Source organism: Colobus angolensis, unplaced genomic scaffold, assembly GCF_000951035.1.
Source record: "Colobus angolensis palliatus isolate OR3802 unplaced genomic scaffold, Cang.pa_1.0 Scaffold463, whole genome shotgun sequence".
NCBI classification, from domain to species: Eukaryota; Metazoa; Chordata; class Mammalia; order Primates; family Cercopithecidae; genus Colobus; species Colobus angolensis.
In genome coordinates this window covers 210,239-231,047 of record NW_012118077.1, presented here as the reverse complement: position 1 = coordinate 231,047, position 20,809 = coordinate 210,239, and the positions used below count along the sequence as shown (strand labels likewise).

Sequence of the window (20,809 nt, the reverse complement as noted above, 5' to 3'; positions counted from 1 at the left end):
TTATTTATTATTTTTGAGACGGAGTCTTGCTCTGTTGCCCAGGCTGAAGTGCAGTGGCACAATCTTGGCTCACTGCAACGTCTGCCTCCCGAGTTCAAGGGATTCTCCTGCCTCACCCTTCTGAATAGCTGGGATTACAGGCATGTGCCACCATGCCCGGCTAATTTTTGAATTTTTAGTAGAGACGGGGTTTCACCATGTTGGTGAGGCTGGTCTTCAACTCCTCACCTCGTGATCCGCCCACTTCAGCCTCCCAAAGTGCTGGGATTACAAGCATGAGCACCGTGCCCGGCCTCATTTATTTACCTTAGAGACAGAGTCCCACTCTCTTGCCCTGGCTGGAGTGCCATGGCATGATCTTGGCTCAGTGAAGTCTCAACTTCCCTGGGCTCAGGTGATCCTCCCACCTCAGTTTCCCAAGTAGCTGGGACTACAAACACACTCCACCTTGCCAGGATAATTTTTGTACTTTAGGTTTCACCATGTTGCCCAGGCTGGGAGAATGACATTTTAAAAGTCTTTTTCTTGTTGGGATTGAGCTATCATTTATTTTTGGCTTCATGATTTTTCAGTATCTGAACAGTTTGCCAACAGCAACTATTGCTTTTTAAATTTTCTAGATAACAAGGCTCTTTCCAGGGTAGAATAAAGAGATTTCAAGTTCTCCAAGTACCTATATGTATATAGGAACATGTAAATTGTATGAGATAATGATGATGGTTCTGTTCAAAACTACCTTTGGTATTCATTCAATTATGTTTAAAGATAAATAAGCATACACATTAGTATACAGTCATGCCCCGTATAACGATCTTTAGGTCAATGACTGACTGCATATATGATGGTTATGCCATAGTATTATAATATCATATTTTTATTGTACCTGTTGTTTAGATACACAAATACTATGGTTACTATTGCCTACAGTATTCAGTATAACAACATGCTATACCACTTTGTAATCTAGGAGCAATGGGCTATATTACGCAACCTAGGAGTATAGTAGTCTACACTATCTAGATTTGTGTAAGTACACTATAATGTTTGCACAATGATGAAATCACCTAACAACGCACTTCTCGGAATGTATCCCTGTCATTAAATGAGGTATGACTCCGTATCCATCTATATGTGTACTTATGTTTAAAAAGTATATATATTTTTTGAGATGGAGTCTCACTCTGTCTCCAGGGCTGGAGTGAAGTGGTGCAATCTTGGCTCACTGTAACCTCTGACTCCCAGGTTCAAACAACTCTCCTGCCTCAGTCTCCCTAAAAAGTGTATATTTTAAATCCTGATCGTTGTAGTAACAGTGCACTTAAATTTCACTCTCTTTGTATATTCATGTGTATTTGTATGTGTATGTATATGTGTACATGTATATATGTATACACATAGAAACTTTGATATTTAGCTTCATATATAAGTTTACATTAATATGGGATTTATTCATATATCATGATTCAGATCATATTTTCACTTCTGTTCTCTTGGCAATTTGCCATTATGAAAAATTTGCAAGACTTAATTTTTAGGAAATAAATACATATAAAGGGAAACATTAAGAAAAGATTATAGATGAATATAAAAATATGCCAATGCATTCACCTTGAACCTTTGATAGAATACGTCTTTGGGTCACAGTCACAGTGCTAAAGAGAGGAGGACACAGACTTTATTTATACAGTAATGCAATCTGTTGTTAATTTTTTTTTAGTAATAAAATAAGATTAGGCCAGGTGCAGTGGTTCATGCCTATAATCCCAGCACTTTGGGAGGCTGGAGTAGGAAGATTAATTGAGTCTACAAGTTAGAGATCAGTCTGGGCAACACAGGGAGACCCCTTCTCTACAAAAAAATATAAAAAAGAAAAAATTAGCTGGGTGCCGTGGTGTGTGCCTGTGGTCCCAGCTACTCCAGAGGCTGAGGTGAGAGGATTGCTTGAGCCTGCAGGTCAAGGCTACAGTGAGCCACGATTGCATAGACTTGCCAGACCCAGTCTCTAAAAATAATAATAAAGAAATAAAATAAGATGAAATTTTAGATTTAATTGTAGGTTAAAATCTTGATAAGGAAGGAATACCCTATATTTTCTGATGCACGCATGTTATACTTGTGATTCAATATTTGTTTTAGAGTACACACATGTCAGCATAATAAAGATTAGAAGCTCTTCAAATCATGATACCTGAGAGGAGACATCATAGGAGTTAAATTTCCAATTGTTAAATAAGTGTTTTATGAAGTGAACATGTTTTCAGAGACCATATTGTTATTGAATGTGGCAATCAAGAAGCTCTTGGTCAATGTTTCATTTAATACAAACTCAGGTGTTGCAAATTTTTTATGATAGTGACAAACTGCCCAGGAAACAAAAGTGAAAATATACTCCAAACCGTAACATACAAATAAACCTCATTTTAATGTAAACTTACTATTATGTATGACACGAAATCTAAATGTTTGTATGTATATATTGAAATTAGTGCGTGAGTATGTGAGTTTGCATGTGTATGTTGAAACTGTGAAAGGAAAATAAATCTCAGGACCCCAAAATCACTAAGCCAAAGGGAAAAGTCAAGCTGGGAACTGCGTCAGGCAAACCTGCCTCCCATTTTATTCCTAAAGAAGATGACTACAATGATTGGACAAAACAAAAACATAAAACACCATATCTCCCTCATAATTTGCCCACCAGGCAACTCCTTGTGAGCCTCAAGATTTTTACTGTAAAACCTTTCTGTTGAATTTCACCCTGACAATGCAAATTTTGGCTTATCCTCACAGGTATGGAACAAAGAACAGAACTCAAAATCTTCCCTCTGCTCACTTGAGACAAATACGTATCTGATTGCTTCCTCTGAGTTCCTGTGTTTATTTTATCCTACGTAAAAAATGCAGATTCACTGAGCTAGATGAATGTGTACGTGACTATTCCTCTACCCTCATCTCACTTATGAAGGGCTGATCAAAGACTCAAAAGAATGCCACCCCTGTGCCTCTTATCTACCCGCACCTTTTCAAAATTTCTTCCCCTTTTCTCCGTATTTGCCCTTCCCCTTTAAATACTGAAGCCCTCAAAATCATCTTTGAAGAAACATGGACCTATCTCCCAGGCATGCATGTGCTTAAACTGGCAAAATAAATTTCTAAAACTGTTGAGACCTGTCTCAGATACTTTTTCGTTTACAAAACATAATCCAGATGTTTATCAGTATTACTAATAGGTACTGTTTATGACAGTGCTTTACTCTTGGTCAGCACATGGTTCTTTTCTGAATCCTTTGCAAATCCTTTGCAAGCACCATATCTTAATTACTTAAGATAAAATACTATAAGATTGACCCCTAAGTGATAAGCACATACACACTAAAGTCACAGGAAACCATTGACAGTCATATAATAACATAGGAACATGCCTGTGTTCTGATCTTAAATTTTTTGGACTATGAGATTGTATCAGTCTCCTCTGACTGGAATTTATACATATTTGAGTTTGTGTGTCCCTCCAAATGGGCACTGCATATAGCACGCAGTCTTGAGAACCATCTGGACACTTACCTTAGGGTTCCAGACAACTGCTTCTCCCTCAACACACAGGCCTAGTGCCTAGGCCAGAAATGGAGTAGGACTCCCAGGAAACCTGGGAAGTGAGTCAGGCAAGAACAACTTGTACAGGTGCCTGGATTTGGTCTTCTCCAAGCCCTTAGATGCAACCATTTGCTTTTCCCTCTAGGCCTGGATCCCTGAGGTTTGACCCCTGATACACCAAGACAATTTAGTACCCTGAGAAAAAGCTAGGTGAAGAAAAAGCAGAACTGTGAAGACTAGGTAAGTGGAAATTGAGTTCTTGAACTGAAAAGACCCCTGATGAGAATGTAGGTTTAGGCGCCAGTTTGATTTCAGATGAAAACCAAAAGCAGAATCACAATACTGTGAGCAAGTTTCTCAAGTCAGCCATATTTCCTGGTGCCTTAGTCTGTTGGTCACATCTTTTTTTCACACCGGACGGGCGGGAGAAGAGGGCTTGGGGCAGTGTTGGATGGAATTCCAGGAGCAACACTGCCATCGTGAGGAAATTTCTGAAAAAAGCCCCATCCCTTAGAGGACTTAAATTAGAAAGATCCATTCTATCAGAGGCTGAGCAGGCTCGGACCATGAGCTGGATCTTAGTTCCACCTCCTGAGGCCTACCTGAAGCTCTGGACAGAGTGAGGTCCAGGTGTAGGAAATGGCCCGCGGGGAGGGAAGACTAAGTCTGTCTCTGCCAGGAAGTCCAGGCCCAGGAAGTTGTAGGGTGGAGTCTTGGTATTCTCCCAGTATGGGCGGGACTGGAGGAAGCCACCAACCAACGAAGTACTGGGCTTCTGGGTATTTGTCTTTCTCCCCGCCCCTGAGAGTCTGGGAAAGGCTGACACGTGGTGCCTTCAGGCTCTGGGGCCTAGGACTTTTGTGGTAGCAGAGTCAGTGCAGAGAACCAGACAATACCAGGTTGCTTATTGAAGGATGCCATGTGCTTGCTGGAGGTCTCAGGTGCAACCAAATTGCTTGCAGCTAGGAGGACCTTGAAGAGAAATGGAACCAGCCTGCCAAACCAAGAAGGGTTAGCACTTTTGCTAGGAGAGCTGCCCACGCACAAACAGATGAGAACCAAAATCGAGTGAAGAGGATTGAAGATGAACCTACATTTTAAAAGTTCTTGTCTGCTGGAGGTGGCATTACCCGTGACCTCGCTTCACTTCTCCATACATGGCTGTTATAGCAGGTACATTGTAAAGGAGTATGATTGTTTCTAGAAATGCAAAAACAGGCGGCAAGATTTTAAAACCTGTCATTATTCTAAAGAATACTTAATGAGATTTGAAAAGCATTCAAGTTACAAATGAGGAAAACTTGTTTTAGCATTCAAAGTACAAGAGAATTTGAACATATTCTTAAAGTATATATTATTTGTGCAAAGTTAAGATATAAGAATGTATGGCAAGGATATTTTTAAGTGGCTATTTATTGTTGTGATTGAAGTACCATTTACTTTCTACTTTATGATTTCTTAAAATCTAAACGGTGCCAGCAGTGGGTGTAACTTTTGTAATTTCTTGAAATAGAAAGGTCTTCTAGAGTAAGATAGAAAACAAAATCCAAGCACTCAAAAATATACATTGTTATTCATGTATGCAAATGGTATAAGGTAGTGTTGAAGACTGTGCAAAACTATATCCAGTTTGCATTCAATTATCTTTAAAGAGAAGACTAGTTCATGCTCCCAGAGGTTGAATAAAAATAAATAAAGAGAAGTAAATATATATATATAATAGGTGCAACCATTTTTTTTCTCTCTAGGCCTGTAACTAGGTAACTTGGACCTATCTATCTAATGCATATACATACATATGCATAATGCATAATGCATATATATGTATAATCATGGTCAGTGTTAGAGTGAGTATGCGTTTCAACTTTACAGATTTTACATAAATTTTTAAGATAAAATTTTGGTATAAGTTTTGAAAAATATAAACAAAAGAAACCCTAATGTTCTGAGGCATAAGCATGTAGTGCCTGTTCCAATGTTAGTGTGTATATATACACACACACACACACACACACACACACACACATATATAGTCAGCATAGTAATGATTAGGTAAGGCAGGTATCAAAATTAAGATACTTGAGTGGTGGTATTATAGGTACTACGTCCTGTGTATAAATTTTTTAAAAATTGAGAACCTAATATTCTTTAATGAATTAGTCAATCAAGAAGCTCATTGCAAATGTTTTATTATCTAAAATCCAGGTCTTGCAAATATTTCATGACAATTTCAGTTACCCAGGAACCAACAGTGAAAAGTTTGCATCCAAAACATGATGCATATATAAATTTAATTTAAATATAAGTTTATTGTAGTGTATTACCATACATACAGACCTGTGTGTGTGTTGAAACAATGGGAGTAAATATGCAAAAGGCTATTAGTGTTTAATACAAGACTTTATGACAGTGCTTTTGTTCTTGATCAGCACATAGTTATTTTCTAAATTCTTTACAAGCACCATGTCTTAATTACTTATGAGAAACACCATAAGACTGATTCCTAAGGCTTAAGCAGTGGCACACACATACATAATAAAGTCATAGGAAGCCATTAAAAGTCAAATAATGACGTGCGTGGGAACTTGCTTGTGTTCTAATGTTGAATGATGGAACCGTAAGACAAAATCACGTTCCTTTCCACTGAAATTTTGTAAGTTTGGAGTGTGTGTGTCACCCCAAGAGGGACATTGTATGGAATTCAGCCTTGAGATCTATCTGGACCCTCCTATTAGGGTTCTAACATGGCTGCTCCCAACTCAATACACAAGACCTAGTGCCCAGGTCAGAAAATGGAGGACTCACAGGGAACCTGGCAGTGAAACAAGTCACATGGCCTGGTGCCTAGATTTGCTCTTCTCCAGGCTGTTATTTCCATTATTTTTTTCACTTTCTTAGCCCTAGGTCCCTAAGAATTTCCCAATGAAGCAGATAACTTGGGAAAATGTTGGGGATCAAGGCTGAATGAAGAAGAGCAGACCTACAAAGCTAAAGTAGAGTGGAAATGGGATTCTTTACACAAAGTATGGCTGATGAAACTGGGTGGTATAGGCTTCAGTCTGAGTTTAGAGGGAAACCAGGAGCAAAAGTGAATTCAAATGAGCAGATTTCCCCCAGACAGGGCCAATAGCAAGGCAGCTTTGTTTCCTGTCTCCTTTGTCTTGGTAGCTTTTTTCAGACTGAATGGGTGGGAAGAGAAGGGCTTTGGGGGTGGGGTGCGCAGGCAGGGCTAATCAGCTTTTCCAGAGCAATACTGCCATCAAGAGGATGTAGTTTGACAAAACATAAAACCAAAGTTGTTAGAGTTCCCCCAAGTTTTAGCAACTGAGAAATGTTGGGCCTTTTGTGAGGTTGAGTGGACCCTAGCCCTAAGTACGTCCCCTTCACTTTAAATCTGAAGGCTTCCAGGAGCTCTGAACAAAGGCAGGATCCTGGGGGAGAAGCTGGTAAGTTCAGGGTCAGGGGAAGGACTGAGGGGACAGCTGCTAGGCAGGTGGAGTATAGGAAGTATTGGGGCTTAGATATCTACCCAGTGAGGGTGGGGCTAAAACAAATGGCTCGGATCCTATTTGGGGGGACTTCTGGCCACATAGCCTCTGGCCGTGCCCCTTGAACAATGAGGTAGGGGGTTGGCACAAGGTGTCAGCAATGTTAGGGTACAGATGAAACATCTCATTCCAGATGATATCTAACAGCAGCCAGCGTGCTTTCTGGGGGTCTCAAGGATACATAAAAGTCTGGTGCCCCTATTGCTTAGAGCAAGGAAGACCTGAGGAGAAGGTAGTGTGTGTCACTTGGGTAAGCCAATAAATCATTGAACATCAACAGGAGTGCAGATATACACAACCAGCAGACCTGGAAGTATTTTCTGAAGCCAGGAGGTAACAGCTATGGTGGCTTTGCAGCACTTTTTCTAGGGCCCAATGTGAAGGCTTCCCTTTTTAGAGAGACATACTCTTAGCTCTATTAAGGGAACAGAAATGAGTTCTTTAGCTGTTGGCCTTCCCCTGAGAAAGATGAGGCCATTGAGACTTGGGACCTAACTGTTCATTCAGATTAGCAAGTATTGTTCTTTGTGCCTGCTTCTTAGCCTTTTTCTAATGAAGATTCCTTGTAAGGCCTCTAAGGACACCCTCCTTTGGAAAGCTGAGCACATCAGGACCCTCAGGACACTTGCCCATAGCATAGCAAGAAAAGGCAAAGTTCTTAAGATTGACTGCACATGAGAGTTTTCTCGTGTATCAATGATGGATTCAGTGGCTGACCACTTATAGAAGGGGAAGAAATGTTATTCTCGGGTACTGCTGTAATATATGGTCACCACCTGAATTCTACCTGCCCAGGGTGGAGCTATAACATCTATTAGGAAGTTTTTAGCAACTACTACAAAGACCATAGGGTCCCTGGGGAAAATGACTCTCCTACTATTCATGTCTTGGTCTAGCTGTCCTTGAGGATGTTATAGGTTGACATGAGTCAAGAAGGGTTTGAAAACATTTGAGAAAGCATGTCTCAATGGTCTCAAATACCCTATGAAAGTGTAAGATGACCTCTGACCTTTTCAGCCTACTTCAGCTAAGCAGGTGACTGAGAGAAACCCTGCATCAGATGGGTTAGGCTGTTGAGTCATAGTTTGACTTGACCATATGCTAGACTAGGAAAGCCAGATGTATGGAGTCAGTGCACCATATCTGAACTTAGAATTGTGAGTGACAGAGGGGTAGCCCCAGCTGTAGAATTCCTCAGGGTCAGGAATTTTGTATTCCCACACATTTTGGTTTACATGAAGAGACTATCTGGTCAGAGAGTGGATAAAGGCCTAAAGCAGCAGCACCTTGCTGAGTTCCAGGAATTCAAACATGACACTGTGACCAGTAATAGGAGATTATAACTATTGCCAACTCTCAATATCGCTCAATCATTGACACTCATCTCAGATCAAAAGCTGTTTCAAAATGAAGTTAAAAAGAAAACCACTCAGCAGGAAAGATGGCAAAGGAATAAGGCACCTCTATTATCACAGAGTCTCAAATTCACCAGTACAGAAGTAAATTGCAGTTCACTGTATTCTTCCATAATGCCCTTAAATCTTCATCATAACCCCGAGCAAGCCTTTGAAAAGGAATCCATTGATGTCAATGTTTGTGTAATGATTTGTAGAATTGGACAAGCTCCTACCAAGTGAGAAGCACTGTTAATTGGTTCACCTCTTTGAAGGTCAATTGGCCAAATTATTTAACCTTTCACATGAGCATACCCTTTGTCCAGAGACTACCTCTTGAAAGTGATCACACAGCCAAACTCCCACAGGAAAGTAGAAAGGAGAGGACAAAGAGGATAGCTGAGATTTCTTTTGCAAGGATGGCGGTGGGAAGGGGGTAAAACATCCATTGTCCAAGTTCAACTACAGTTAAGTTCAGCTATAGTAGGTAGTCTTTTTAAGCCTTTGGAAAGATTGAAATCCATTTGCCAAGTCCTCAATAGGGGAGGTGACCACACCTCTGATTTAGGCAAGAAAATGCAAAATGTTGTAACAGGATCAAACCATTCTGGTTGGCTAACAACAAGGAAATTGAAAAGAAAAATGAAGTTTTTCTTTCTCTCTTAATTACATACATTATTAATTCAAGTTGAACACATAAACATATTGGTTCAGAAAAGTAAATAGGCAGAAAGGAAGTTATCTGGAAAGTTCCCCAGTCAAGCAACTAACAGTGTGTAATTTTCTACAGTGATGTTTCTAATGACTTGCCTTCACGTTTTAACTTACACTTGTCCAAAGCCTTGAAATGTTGAAAATGAGAAAAGCTTACATTTGCAAGTTTTTAAAAAATTCAAGAAACCAGCACCATCTCAATATATAATTAGGAAAAGAACATATTACAAGATGTATTTTTCTTTAAAACATACACACACACTTCTACACACATGCAAGATTTAAAGGCTCTATTCTGAATTCTATTTCCAAATTTTACTTAACAGAAAAGCCAGCTTTCTGAAGCACATTTAATGACATATGATGAGACTTATGTGATGTGAGACCTGAGAAAACTATGATAGAAAGAAGCAACTCAAGCTGCAAGGATATTCCTCATGTATCATGCAAGGATATTCCTCATGTATCATGTAAGTAAAAACTCACCAAATCCTGACAACCTGTCCACATGTGCCCACAATGTACAATTATATATTAAAAAGAGCAGAATGCAATATAACAAACATCAATGGAATATCAATTAAACTTCTTAAGAGTATCATTTCTTTACTGCTATATATTTGTTCCACTTACTGATTTTTTCCGAGATACATATGATTTTTACGGTTTGATCAACAGTAAAAGAATGCTATGAGATTTAGCCATAAAAAACTATCTTGTTCCTCAAGAAAAGTTAATGCTATTGGAGAGTACTCATGATCTAGAGTTGAGTTGAGAATTCAGGGCACCAAATTCTATGTGTAGTGGGACCAATGAGGATGGATTTGAAGAAAAGAAATGGAAAAGTGTGTGTGTGTGTGTGTGTGTCTAGCATTGTGCTGAAGAATGTGGGGAGTATATTGATGAGATATAGACTAAATTTATTTCATTAAATAACATCAGTTATTATTGAACAGTTATATATCGTTTTTTAATGTTTAAACCAATATACTCATCAAGCTGCTAATAGTGGATGCCTCAAAAAAGTGGGATTTGTGATAAAGTGTTTCCATTTGTTCTTCATAGATTGTGTATTCTAAGATATTTTTCAAGAAGCTGATAATATATTTGTAATTTGAGAGTCAACCCAGAACAAATATGTACAGAAGAAATTATTGGTGAAAACTTGATTTGTTGGCTATTTGAAATCTAATATATTTATATCTTTAACTGATCACAGAAAACAGGTGTATTCAGGACACCCACATTTTAAAAATCCTTATCCGCGTCAGTGGGCATTACTTGTGGCCTCACTGCACTTCTTTGTACAAGGCTAATGTGTCTGGTTATTTTGTAAACATGTATGCTTAATTTTAGGAAATGCAAAAATTTGAGAAGCAACCTTAAAAATATTGCCTATTTCAAGGAGTAGTTAATGATGTTTCCAAATACCTCAAACTGTCATAAGTGAGAAAAGCATGTCTGACATACAAGGTAACTGGGATTTTAGGTTAAAAAATATACATTATATGTGGATAGGGAAGATATGAGAATGTATGGCAAAGACATTTTAAAAGTTATTTCTTCTAGTTTTCATTGAGATACCATTTATTTTTGGCTTTGTAATTTCTCAAAATATGAGTAGATTTCCAACAGCAGATGTTACCTTTATAATTCCTTCGAAGAGAAACCTCCTTGTAGAACAAAGTATAAAGAAATTTCCAGCTAGGGAAAATAGATGTTGATATACAGAAACTTGCAATTTATGTAAGTTGGTGCAGCAGACTTTGTAGAAAACTATGCCCAGTATAAGTCAAGTTATAATTAAGGTGAAATAAATGTGCATATATATGTATAGCAATATTATGTGTTATATATATATATATAGCAATATTATGTTATATATGCCATATTTAAACTATATAATAAATGGAGCAATAAGAAACATTTTTGTTTGTTTGTTTGAGACGAAGTCTCGTTCTGTAGCCCAGGCTGGAGTGCGGCGGTGTGATCTCAGATCACCCCAACTTCCGCCTCCAGGTTCAAGCGATTCTTCTGCCTCAGCCTCCAGAGTAGCTGGGATTACAGGCGGGCGCCACTGCATCCAGCTAATTTTTTGTATTTTTAGTAGAGACGAGATTTCACCATGTTGGCCAGGCTGGTCTTGAACTCCCAACCTCAAGTAATCCGCCCGCCTCGGCCTCCCAAAGCGCTAGGATTACAGGCATGAGCCACCGCGCCCAGCCAAGAAACATTTTTCTGCAATGCTTTGATTACTAAACATGAAGACAAAAATTTTATATAATGTGGCGAAACTGTCTTAGAATCAGGAGTGGCAATCTCCTAGGCAAACCATCATGTACAAACAACCAATTTTAATATAAATTTATTGTCACATATGAACATAAATATAAAACTCTGTGTGTATTGAAAGGAGTAGGAGGACATGATCTAAAAAATTAGCAGTGGTCTTAATCGGTTTTATGATAGTGCTTTAATCTTTATCAGTGCATGGTTATTTCTGAATCCTTGGCAAACATCATGTCTTAATTATTAATGAGGAAGTGGTTTTAAGGCTTATCTCTAAGAGATAAATGGTAAATACAGATACAAAGATAAATACACACACACACCCCTACATACCCAGTGAAGTGGTAGGAAGCAATTGGAGACCATTTTATGGCATCGGAAAGTGTCTTCGAATGGTAAATGAAATCAGAAGACAAAACTCTTGGAATGAGAGCCATTTGGGCACTTCTCTTAAGACTCCAGCCAAATAGCTGCCAACAAGTCAACACGTAAGACTTAGATCTCTATCCTGAAAATATAGAATTCCTTGGGAGCTTTACAGATGGATGAGCCAGGCAAGGACTTGTGGTTTGGTACTTAGAGATAACCTCCCGGCCTTGAGTTTCTAGCATTTTCTTTTTCTGCTTAGGCCTGGATTCTTGAGTCTTGAATCCAGAAGCAGAAGTTGGTAACTTGGGAAAATACTGGAGATGTAATGCTGAGTGAGCGAGAACACAACTGTGAAGGCGAAACCTATTGTAAATGTAGTTCTTAAAAAGAGAAGGCCTCAGTTTCGTTTCAAATGGAAACCAAAAGCAAAAGTACAGCAGCGTGATCAGATTGTCCCAAACTAGGCAAAAGTTAGGCTGCCATGTTTCCTGGCGCCTTTTTCTTGCTGGCGTTTTTTGGACAGAAAGGGCGGGAGAAGGACTAAGGAGTAGTACGTGTTGGCGTATCTGGAGCACTACTGCCATCGTGAGGAAATAGTTTTAAAATGCCGTACGCCATTACAGCGTCCGTCCCGTGAGGTCTTTCGGTTTAGAAACATCGGTTCAGCGGAGAGATTGAACAGGCCCTAACCCCAAATTGGGCTTCCCTGACTTCTCTGAGTTATTCCGGGAGCTCTGGGCAAAGACTTGATGCTAATATGACAAAGGTGATATCCAGGTGTAAAAGCCTGTTGTTGGCGAGGTAGGACAGAGCCAACGGCTGCCAGAAGTCTGGGCACAGGAAGTTGTTGGGTGGGGCTTCCGTTGAGGATAATTTTCAGGGCCCAGTGAAGGGCTTGTGCCCATTGTCTCCCGTTCCTATCCCTGCCCCTCAGAAGATGGTTCAGGCCAATTCACCTTGTTCTGGAGCCATAGAACCTGGGCTCCCTTTGATAGCAGCATCACAACTCATAAAATAGGCTAATTTGAGGAGATATCTTATAACAGCATTTGTGCTTGCTGGGGGATCTCATACACAGCCAAAGTCTGGACCCCATTGCCTTAGAGCAAGGAGGGAAATGAAGAAACATTGGGAGCCATCCTGCCAAGCCAAAAAAGACCAATTCTCCTGCTTAGAGAGCAGAGACATACACAAAGAGGCCAAAAAATGTTATGCCTATAGCCAAGGCCTGTCCCCTAATAGAGTTTTGCCATCATCTCAGATCTCTTGATGGGGTTGGTGGGGAGGAAGGGAGGAGTGCTCATCTCTTTATTTGTTCTCCCAGAGGATGCTGAACTCCTTGAAGTCTAGTGATTCTCCTCATACATAACAATTGTTTTTCTCTGATACTTCTTCATAAAAAGCTCCAGGTGAGGATACCTGGTAAGCCTGACAACCCATACTTCTTGCTCCCAAGTTGATGGAGAACGTCTAGAATTACTTGGGATTCATTGCATAATGGAGAAACATTCTGGCCCCCTCTTCTACTTTCCTCACTCAGTTAGCATTTGACCTCATAGAGTAGTTGAAGATGATTTTTTGTACGTGTGTTTGCGTGTAAGCGTCCTGTGACTAAAAAATTTAAAACTTTCTTTTCTGTCGTATTTAAACCAACGGCAAAATTGGTAAAGGAATTAAACAGGCAATTTGCAAAAGAAGAACTCCAGCTGTTTATTAAATAAATGAAAAGATACTCAATTTTACTACTGTTTATGACATTCCAATTATCTACACACATTGTGTTTATGTATGTATTGTGTTAGTTTATAAATATATGCACCAATATTTGCACATATTCCTATATCTATGCATACATGCCTGTTATATATATATTTATATGTACTATGTATATACACAGGCACATTAAGTTATATACAATTTTTACAAATATAGAGGTATATATAAAGACATGTATGTGTGAATGTGTGTGTGCACAATTAAAATAACTCTATTCACTTAAATATATTCAATTACATATCAATTATTTCAGTTAAATATTAATTATAACTGATATAGTAAATAAATACAACTGAATTATATTAAGTTAAATATTAAATAATTCTATTCAGTTAAATTATTTTATTCAATTAAATATCCTATTTAATATTCTTTTATCCCCAAGACTTAGAACAGTGCCCAGAACTTGGCAGGAACCAGACAAATATTGGTTAAAGGAATGTATGATTTCCTCTACATATTGAGAGATCTGAGATGGTAAACACCAAAGTGCAAATAGTAGTAACTGTACTACCATATACTGTTTATGAATGGGTGCTAATGCCTCTTTTTTAAAAAACATTTTTCACATTTTTTAAAAAAGGATGCTTTATAAAAGATAAGAAACATCTATTGTTTTAATATATTTAAAAATACAATTCAGATTATAAAGTATCATCAATAGTAAGAGTCTTTTTTTTTTGAGACAGAGTCTTGTTCTCTTGCCCAGGCTGGAGTGCAGTGGCGTGATCTTGGCCCACTGCAACCTCCGCCTTCCAGGTTCAAGCAGTCCTCCCACCTCAGCTTCCAAAGTAGCTGGGATTACAGACATGTGCCACCATACCTGGCTAATTTTTTTTTTCTTTTTTTTTTTTAGATGGAGTCTCGCTCCGTCACCAGGCTGGAGTGCAGTGGCGCAATCTCAGCTCACTGCAACCTCCACCTCCCGGGTTCAAGCGATTCTGCTGCCTCAGCCTCCAGAGTAGCTGGAACTATAGGCGCATGCCGCCACACTCAGCTAATTTTTGTATTTTTAGGAGAGACAGGGTTTCACCATGTTGGCCAGGCTGGTTTCGAACTCCTGGCCTCAAATGATCTACCCGCCTTGGCCTCCCAAAGTGCTGGGGCACCAGACATAGGGGAAATTGGACACATTGGAGGAGGTCAGAAAATTTTGAGATAAATTTTGCGAGGAAAATTAAATTGATCAAAATCTGTAATATGAATGAGAGCCTTGAGAGATATTTTAGTCAACTTGTATATGTGTGTGTTTGAATGAACTTTGAGTACACAGACCATCAAATGAAATGACTAGTAAATTATTCTAGGAGACAGAGACTAGGGGAAAGATGTCCAGAAAAAGAAAAGCAAACACAATTTAGTACATGGATCATCTCAAGATATTTACATTGTTATAGTATTGTATGCATTAAATATTGACACGAGCAATTATAGCTACATTGGGAGGATGGGAAGAAAGGAAGGATGTGAGTGAAGTACTAATATTGGTATTAGTGAAGTGTAGTGAGGGCAAAGAAAGTGAAATATTCTTCTAGAAGGAAGAGTATATATTATGAATGTATGGGTTAGTTTATAAATTGGTAATATGGGCATTCTATTTAGGGATATATAAGCAAGTAAAAACTTACTAGCTAAGAGTGTTAAAAGTGTTTCAGTCTTCTGGGCACGGTGGCTCACGCCTGTTAATCCCAGCACTTTGGGAAGCCAAGGCAGGCGGATCACGAGGTCAGAAAATCGAGAACATCCTGGCTAACACGGTGAAACTCCATCTCTACTAAAAATACAAAAAATTAGCCGGGCATGGTGGCAGGTGCCTGTAGTCCCAGCTACTCAGGAAGCTCAGGCAGAAGAATGACGTGAATCCGGGAGGCGGAGCTTGCAGTGAGCTGAGATCGCACCACTGCACTCCAGCCTGGGTGACAGAGTGAGACTCCATCTCAAAGAAAAAAAAAAAAAACAAAAAGTGTTTCAATCTCGGAGGAATGTCAGAGATGGCATAATGTTGTTTGTAAAGTATTGTACAAATAACTAACGTTGAAAAATGTGTTCATGTAAAATTTTGGCTTCAAATCTTTAAGAACTGTATCTGTCTATCCATCCATTCATCCTTGTGGTATATAGGCAGAATTCTAAGATGATTCCATCTCCCTGTATAATTCCTGAAGTATGAATGGGACCTGTGAATATAATAGATTATCACTCCTCTGATTCCTTTATATTATATGGCAAAAATGATAGGGTCTCAAAAGGGAGATTACCCTGGGAGGGCCGGATCTAATCAGGACAGGGAAAGAGGGCCTGGAAGTCTAAGATATTCTCCTTTGCTAGCCTCAAAGAAGTAAGCAATTGTGAGTTCTAAAGCTGCAACAAAATGAATTCTGCCAACAACCACATGACCTTCCAAGAGGATCTTGAGCCTCAGATGAGTCCCCAGCCCTAACCGACACCTTGACTGCAGCCTTGAGCTGAGGACCTACCTGAGCTATGCTCTGACTCCTGACTCACAGAAACTGAGATAAAAAATGTATGTTGTTTTAAGCTATTAAGTTTGATGTAATTTGTTACATAGCAAGAGATAATGAATACAATGCTTACACACGGGGAAGAAAAAAAAAGAAAACCTAGTAGTATGGACTGAAAGTTTGTGTCACCTCAAAATTCGTATGTGGAATTAACCCACAGTGTGATGGTATTTGGAAATGAGACTTTTGGGAGGTGGTTAGGTTTAGATGAGGTCGTAAGGGTGGAGCCTGCATTATGATTAGTGCCCCTATAAGGAGATGAAGGGACAGAGCTTTCTCTCTTTGCCTTGTGAGTACATTACAAGAAGGTATCCATCTACACCTGGAAGAGGACCCTAGCCAGGAACTGAATTGGCTCCCACCATGATCTTGGACTTCCCAGCCTCCAGAACTGTGAGAAATACATTTATTTTGTTTAAAAATCTGTGATTCTTTTTATGGCAGCCCTCCTTGACTAAAACATCTAGAATAAAGTAAGGAGAAATATTAAAACTGGTTACCTCTAAGAAAATAATGTAGGAGATTCAGTTTATAAACTTTAAAGAACATATATTGACTATTGTTTTGTTAAGGGAAATAAAATAGTAAAATGCAAACCTGTGAATTCAGTGTAATGAAGTAAGTGAAAAAGGAGTGTGTGTATGTGTGTGTGTGTTTGTGTCCGTTTGGACTTCCACATTTAGCATTGTAAGAAGTGTATTGATAATTACAAAGACAAATTGGTCACATGACAGATGTACTGAATTTTTAAAATAGATATACCAAAGTGCAAAGAAAAGTTACATCTGAAGACTTGTTTTACATAAGAACTCACCTTTTTGTTTAATACATTTTTTTCATTAAGTGTTTCCTAAGAACAGGTCAGGCCCAGTGGTTCATGCTTGTAAATCCAGCCCTTTGGGAGGCTGAGGTAGGAGGATCACTTGAGGTCAGGAGTTCAAGACCAGCCTGGCCAACATGGTAAAACCCCATCTCTACTAAAAATACAAAAATTAGTCAGGCGTATTGGTGGGTTCCTGTAGTCACAGCTACTTGGGAGGCTGAAGCATGAGAATCGCTTGAACCCAGGAAGTGGAGGTTGCAGTGAGCCGAGATTGTGCCACTGCACTGCAGCCTGGGAGATAGAGTGAGAGACTCTGTCTCATAAATAAATAAATAAATGTAAAGGTACATTTGGTATGTCATATATGACATGTCAAACCAATGAGAGCTATATAGGCTATAAGAAAATAATCTCAGGAATTTGGCCAAATAACAGCCTTCTACCAAACAGAAAGATTAGTGTCTCCTACAAAATGGAGAGAGATTCCCTGGTAACCTAGAAAACTGCGTCAAGGACCATGATACCAGGTGACTAGAGATGACCTTCTCCAAGCCTGGAACTTACGGCATTTTCTTCTCCCATTTCATTCTGGAATCCTGAGTCTTGTTCAACTTTAAGAAGTCAACTTAATAAATTGAGAAAATGCTGAAGAACTAATGTTCAGTGAAGAAGAGCTGAACTGTGAAGCCAAAGATCTGGTGGAAATTTAATGCTGGAAAAGGGAAGATGCCTCACCAGGGCGGGATGGTTAAGGACTCGTTTTGATTTAAGATGGAAATAGAAAGCAAAAGCACAGTGACGTGAACAAGTTTCCTCAAAGTGGGCAAGAATTGAAACAGTTTTGTTTCCTTGTGCCTTTGTCTTTTGTTGGCGTTTTTTCACACTGGATGGGCGGGAGAAGAGGCCCTGGGGACAGGGCTGGTTGACATTTCTGGAGCACTACTGCCATCGTGAGGAAATCAGTTGATGAAAATCCAAGTCATGAACAATTCCTCCCAAAAAACTAGTATGTCGAGGACGGCTGGACCTGTGGGGAAGTTGGAAAGGCTTCTGGCCTCAAGCGTGATGTCCTTGCCTTCATCTCTCAGGCCTTCTAGGATCTGTGGACAAAGGCATGATATAGTTGTAGAAGTGGCCAGAACTGACCAAGGGGCAGGCAGGAAATTCATGCACAGGAAGTCCTGGAGGTGGAGCTTTTGTGTCCTCCCAGTACAGGAAGAACTAGAGGAAGCAGTTCACTGCTAAGTGCAGGGCTTCTGATCATTTGCCTCCTGCTCCTGCTCCTTGTTGTAGAGGCAGACAGTCTGGGACACAGTCCTCTAGCACACTGGAGCCTGGGATATGAGCCCCATTTGGCAGTAGTGTGGGAGCTCAGAGTGCAGGGGGGAAATTCCCACTATTTATTGTAGAGCATATATTGAAGAATGCATTCAAAGTTGAGAGGCAATAGATAATTGATAAGAAGGGTGAATAACTCTCAGGAGTGTCTTGGAGACATGTGGCAAAGCATCCCTCAATGATCCCAGATATCTTGTGAAGGTGAAAGGTCATTGCTGATCTTCTGACATTATCTCAGTTAAAATAGACTGCAAGAGAAGGCCTGAACTGGATGGGTTAGCGTGCCTGCCTTGGAGCTGCATTTTGACTAGGTCATATGCTTGAAGTAGGGTAGACAAATGTGAGGAGACAGAATTGTGGATGACACTAGCAGTGGCCTCAGCTCAGGAATTCCTCAGGTTCAAGAATGTTGTATTCACCTCACCTGGCTATACTTAATACAGGCTAACAGGCCTGATTGCAGATGGAAACAATTTCATTGTTTCAGGCATAATAAAAACAACAGCAAAAACAGGAAACCACAAGCAATTATTTGTCCTTGTTTACTGCCCTTCAAACATTGGCATCCATTACAGATCATTAGCTATTCCAAGATGAAAAGTTAAAGAGAAACAATTCAGCAAGGAAAGAGAAAAGGAACCAGGCACAAACTTCCCAGAAGAAAAAGACCACGGAACAAGAAACCAGCCCCCAATATTTCACGTAGCTTCTTTTCTATTTCCCTAAGTGTCGGCCGGTCTGAGAAATAAAGGGAAAGAGTACAAAAGAGAGAAATTTTAAAGCTGGGTGTCCAGGGGAGATATCACATGTCAGTAGGTTCCATGATGCCCACCAAGCTGCAAAACCAGCAAGTTTTTATTAGTGATTTTCAAAAGGGGAGGGAGTGTACGAATAGGGTGTGGGTCACAGAGATCACATGCTTCACAAGGGAATAAAGTATCACAAGGCAAATGGAGGCAGGGCGAGATCACAGGACAGAGCGAAATTAAAATTGCTAATGAAGTTTCTGGCATGCATTGTCATGATAACATCTTATCAGGAGACAGGGTTTGAGAGCAGACAACCAGTCTGACCGAAACTTATTAGGCGGGAATTTCCTCATCCTAATAAACCTGGGAGTGCTAGGGGAGAACAGGGCTTATTTCATCCCTTATCTACAACTATAAAAGACAGACTTTCCCAAAGCGTCTTTTAGAGCCATTTTAGAGACCTCCCCTTGGGAACGCATTCTCTTTCTCAGAGATGTTCCTTGCTGAGAAAAAGAATTCAGTGATATTTCTCCTATTTGCTTTTGAAAGAAGAGAAATATGGCTCTGTTCCTCCCGGCTCTTAGGCAGCCAGACCTAATGGTTATCTCCCTTGTGCCCTGAACATCGCTGTTATCCTGTTCTTTTTTCAAGGTGCCCAGATTTCATATTGTTTAAACAATTTGTGCAGTTAACACAATCATCACAGGGTCCTGAGGCAACATTCATCCTCAGCTTATGAAGATGAAGGGATTAAGAGATTAAAGACAGGCATAGGAAATCACAAGAGTATTGATTGGGGAAGTGATAAATGTCCACGAAATCTTAACAATTTATATTCAGAGATTGCAGTAAAGACAGGTGTAAGTAATTATAAAAGTATTAATTTGGGGAACTAATAAATGCCCATGAAATCTTCACAATTTGTGTTCTTCCGCCATGACTTCAGCCGGTCCCTCTGTTTGGGATCCCTGACATCCCGCAACAGCAGAGGTTCTCAAATTCACCAATACTCAAGTAAATTACAATTTGACAAAGTCTCAAACATTCCCCACCTCTTCAAAATATCCCCGAGCAAGCTACTGAACATGAAACCGCTGAAAATACCTACTTTGTGTGAACATTTGTAGAATCGGACAAGTTCCCGTGAGGTGGGAAGCATTGTCAATTGGTTTAACAATTTGGTGGGCAATATGTGTGCATCACTTAACCTTTCACATGAGCACACTCTTTCTCCACAGTCAAGGTCACATTCCCATAGGAGACAGGAGTATAGAGATGAGTAGGTTCATTCAGCTTTCCTTTGCAACGTCAGACAGTGGGGAGGAGCAAAGGGTCTATTCTCTAGTAGGTTGACTTCACATGTTTCAGCTATACCAGGTGGTCCTCTTAAGTTCTTTGAAAAGAATGAATTTCATGCTCAGTGTCCACATCAGTAAAGATATTCCACCTCTTTGATTAGGGGTTAAAGCAAATTATTGACTCTTTGGGATCAAACCATCCTAGTTTACTAATATAAGAAAACAGGCCAGGTGCGGTGGCTCACACCTGTAATCCCAGCACTTTGAAAGGCCGAGGCGGGTGGATCACGAAGTCAGGAGATAGAGACCATCCTGACTAACATGGTGAAACCCCGTCTCTACTGAAAATACAAAAAATTAGCCGGGTGTGGTGGCGGGCACCTGTAGTCCCAGCTACT

At 39.8% G+C, this 20,809-nt stretch overlaps 1 long non-coding RNA gene across 1 annotated transcript in view; it reads left to right on the top strand.

Moving 5' to 3' along the window:
• The first annotated feature begins 4,412 nt into the window (after positions 1–4,412).
• Positions 4,413–20,809, top strand: part of LOC105523434 — a 27,126-nt gene continuing 10,729 nt past the window's right edge. The window contains exons 1-2 of the long non-coding RNA XR_001003602.1: positions 4,413–4,764; positions 9,574–9,717. This is a non-coding gene — a long non-coding RNA (uncharacterized LOC105523434). The remainder of the gene's footprint in view (positions 4,765–9,573; positions 9,718–20,809) is intronic.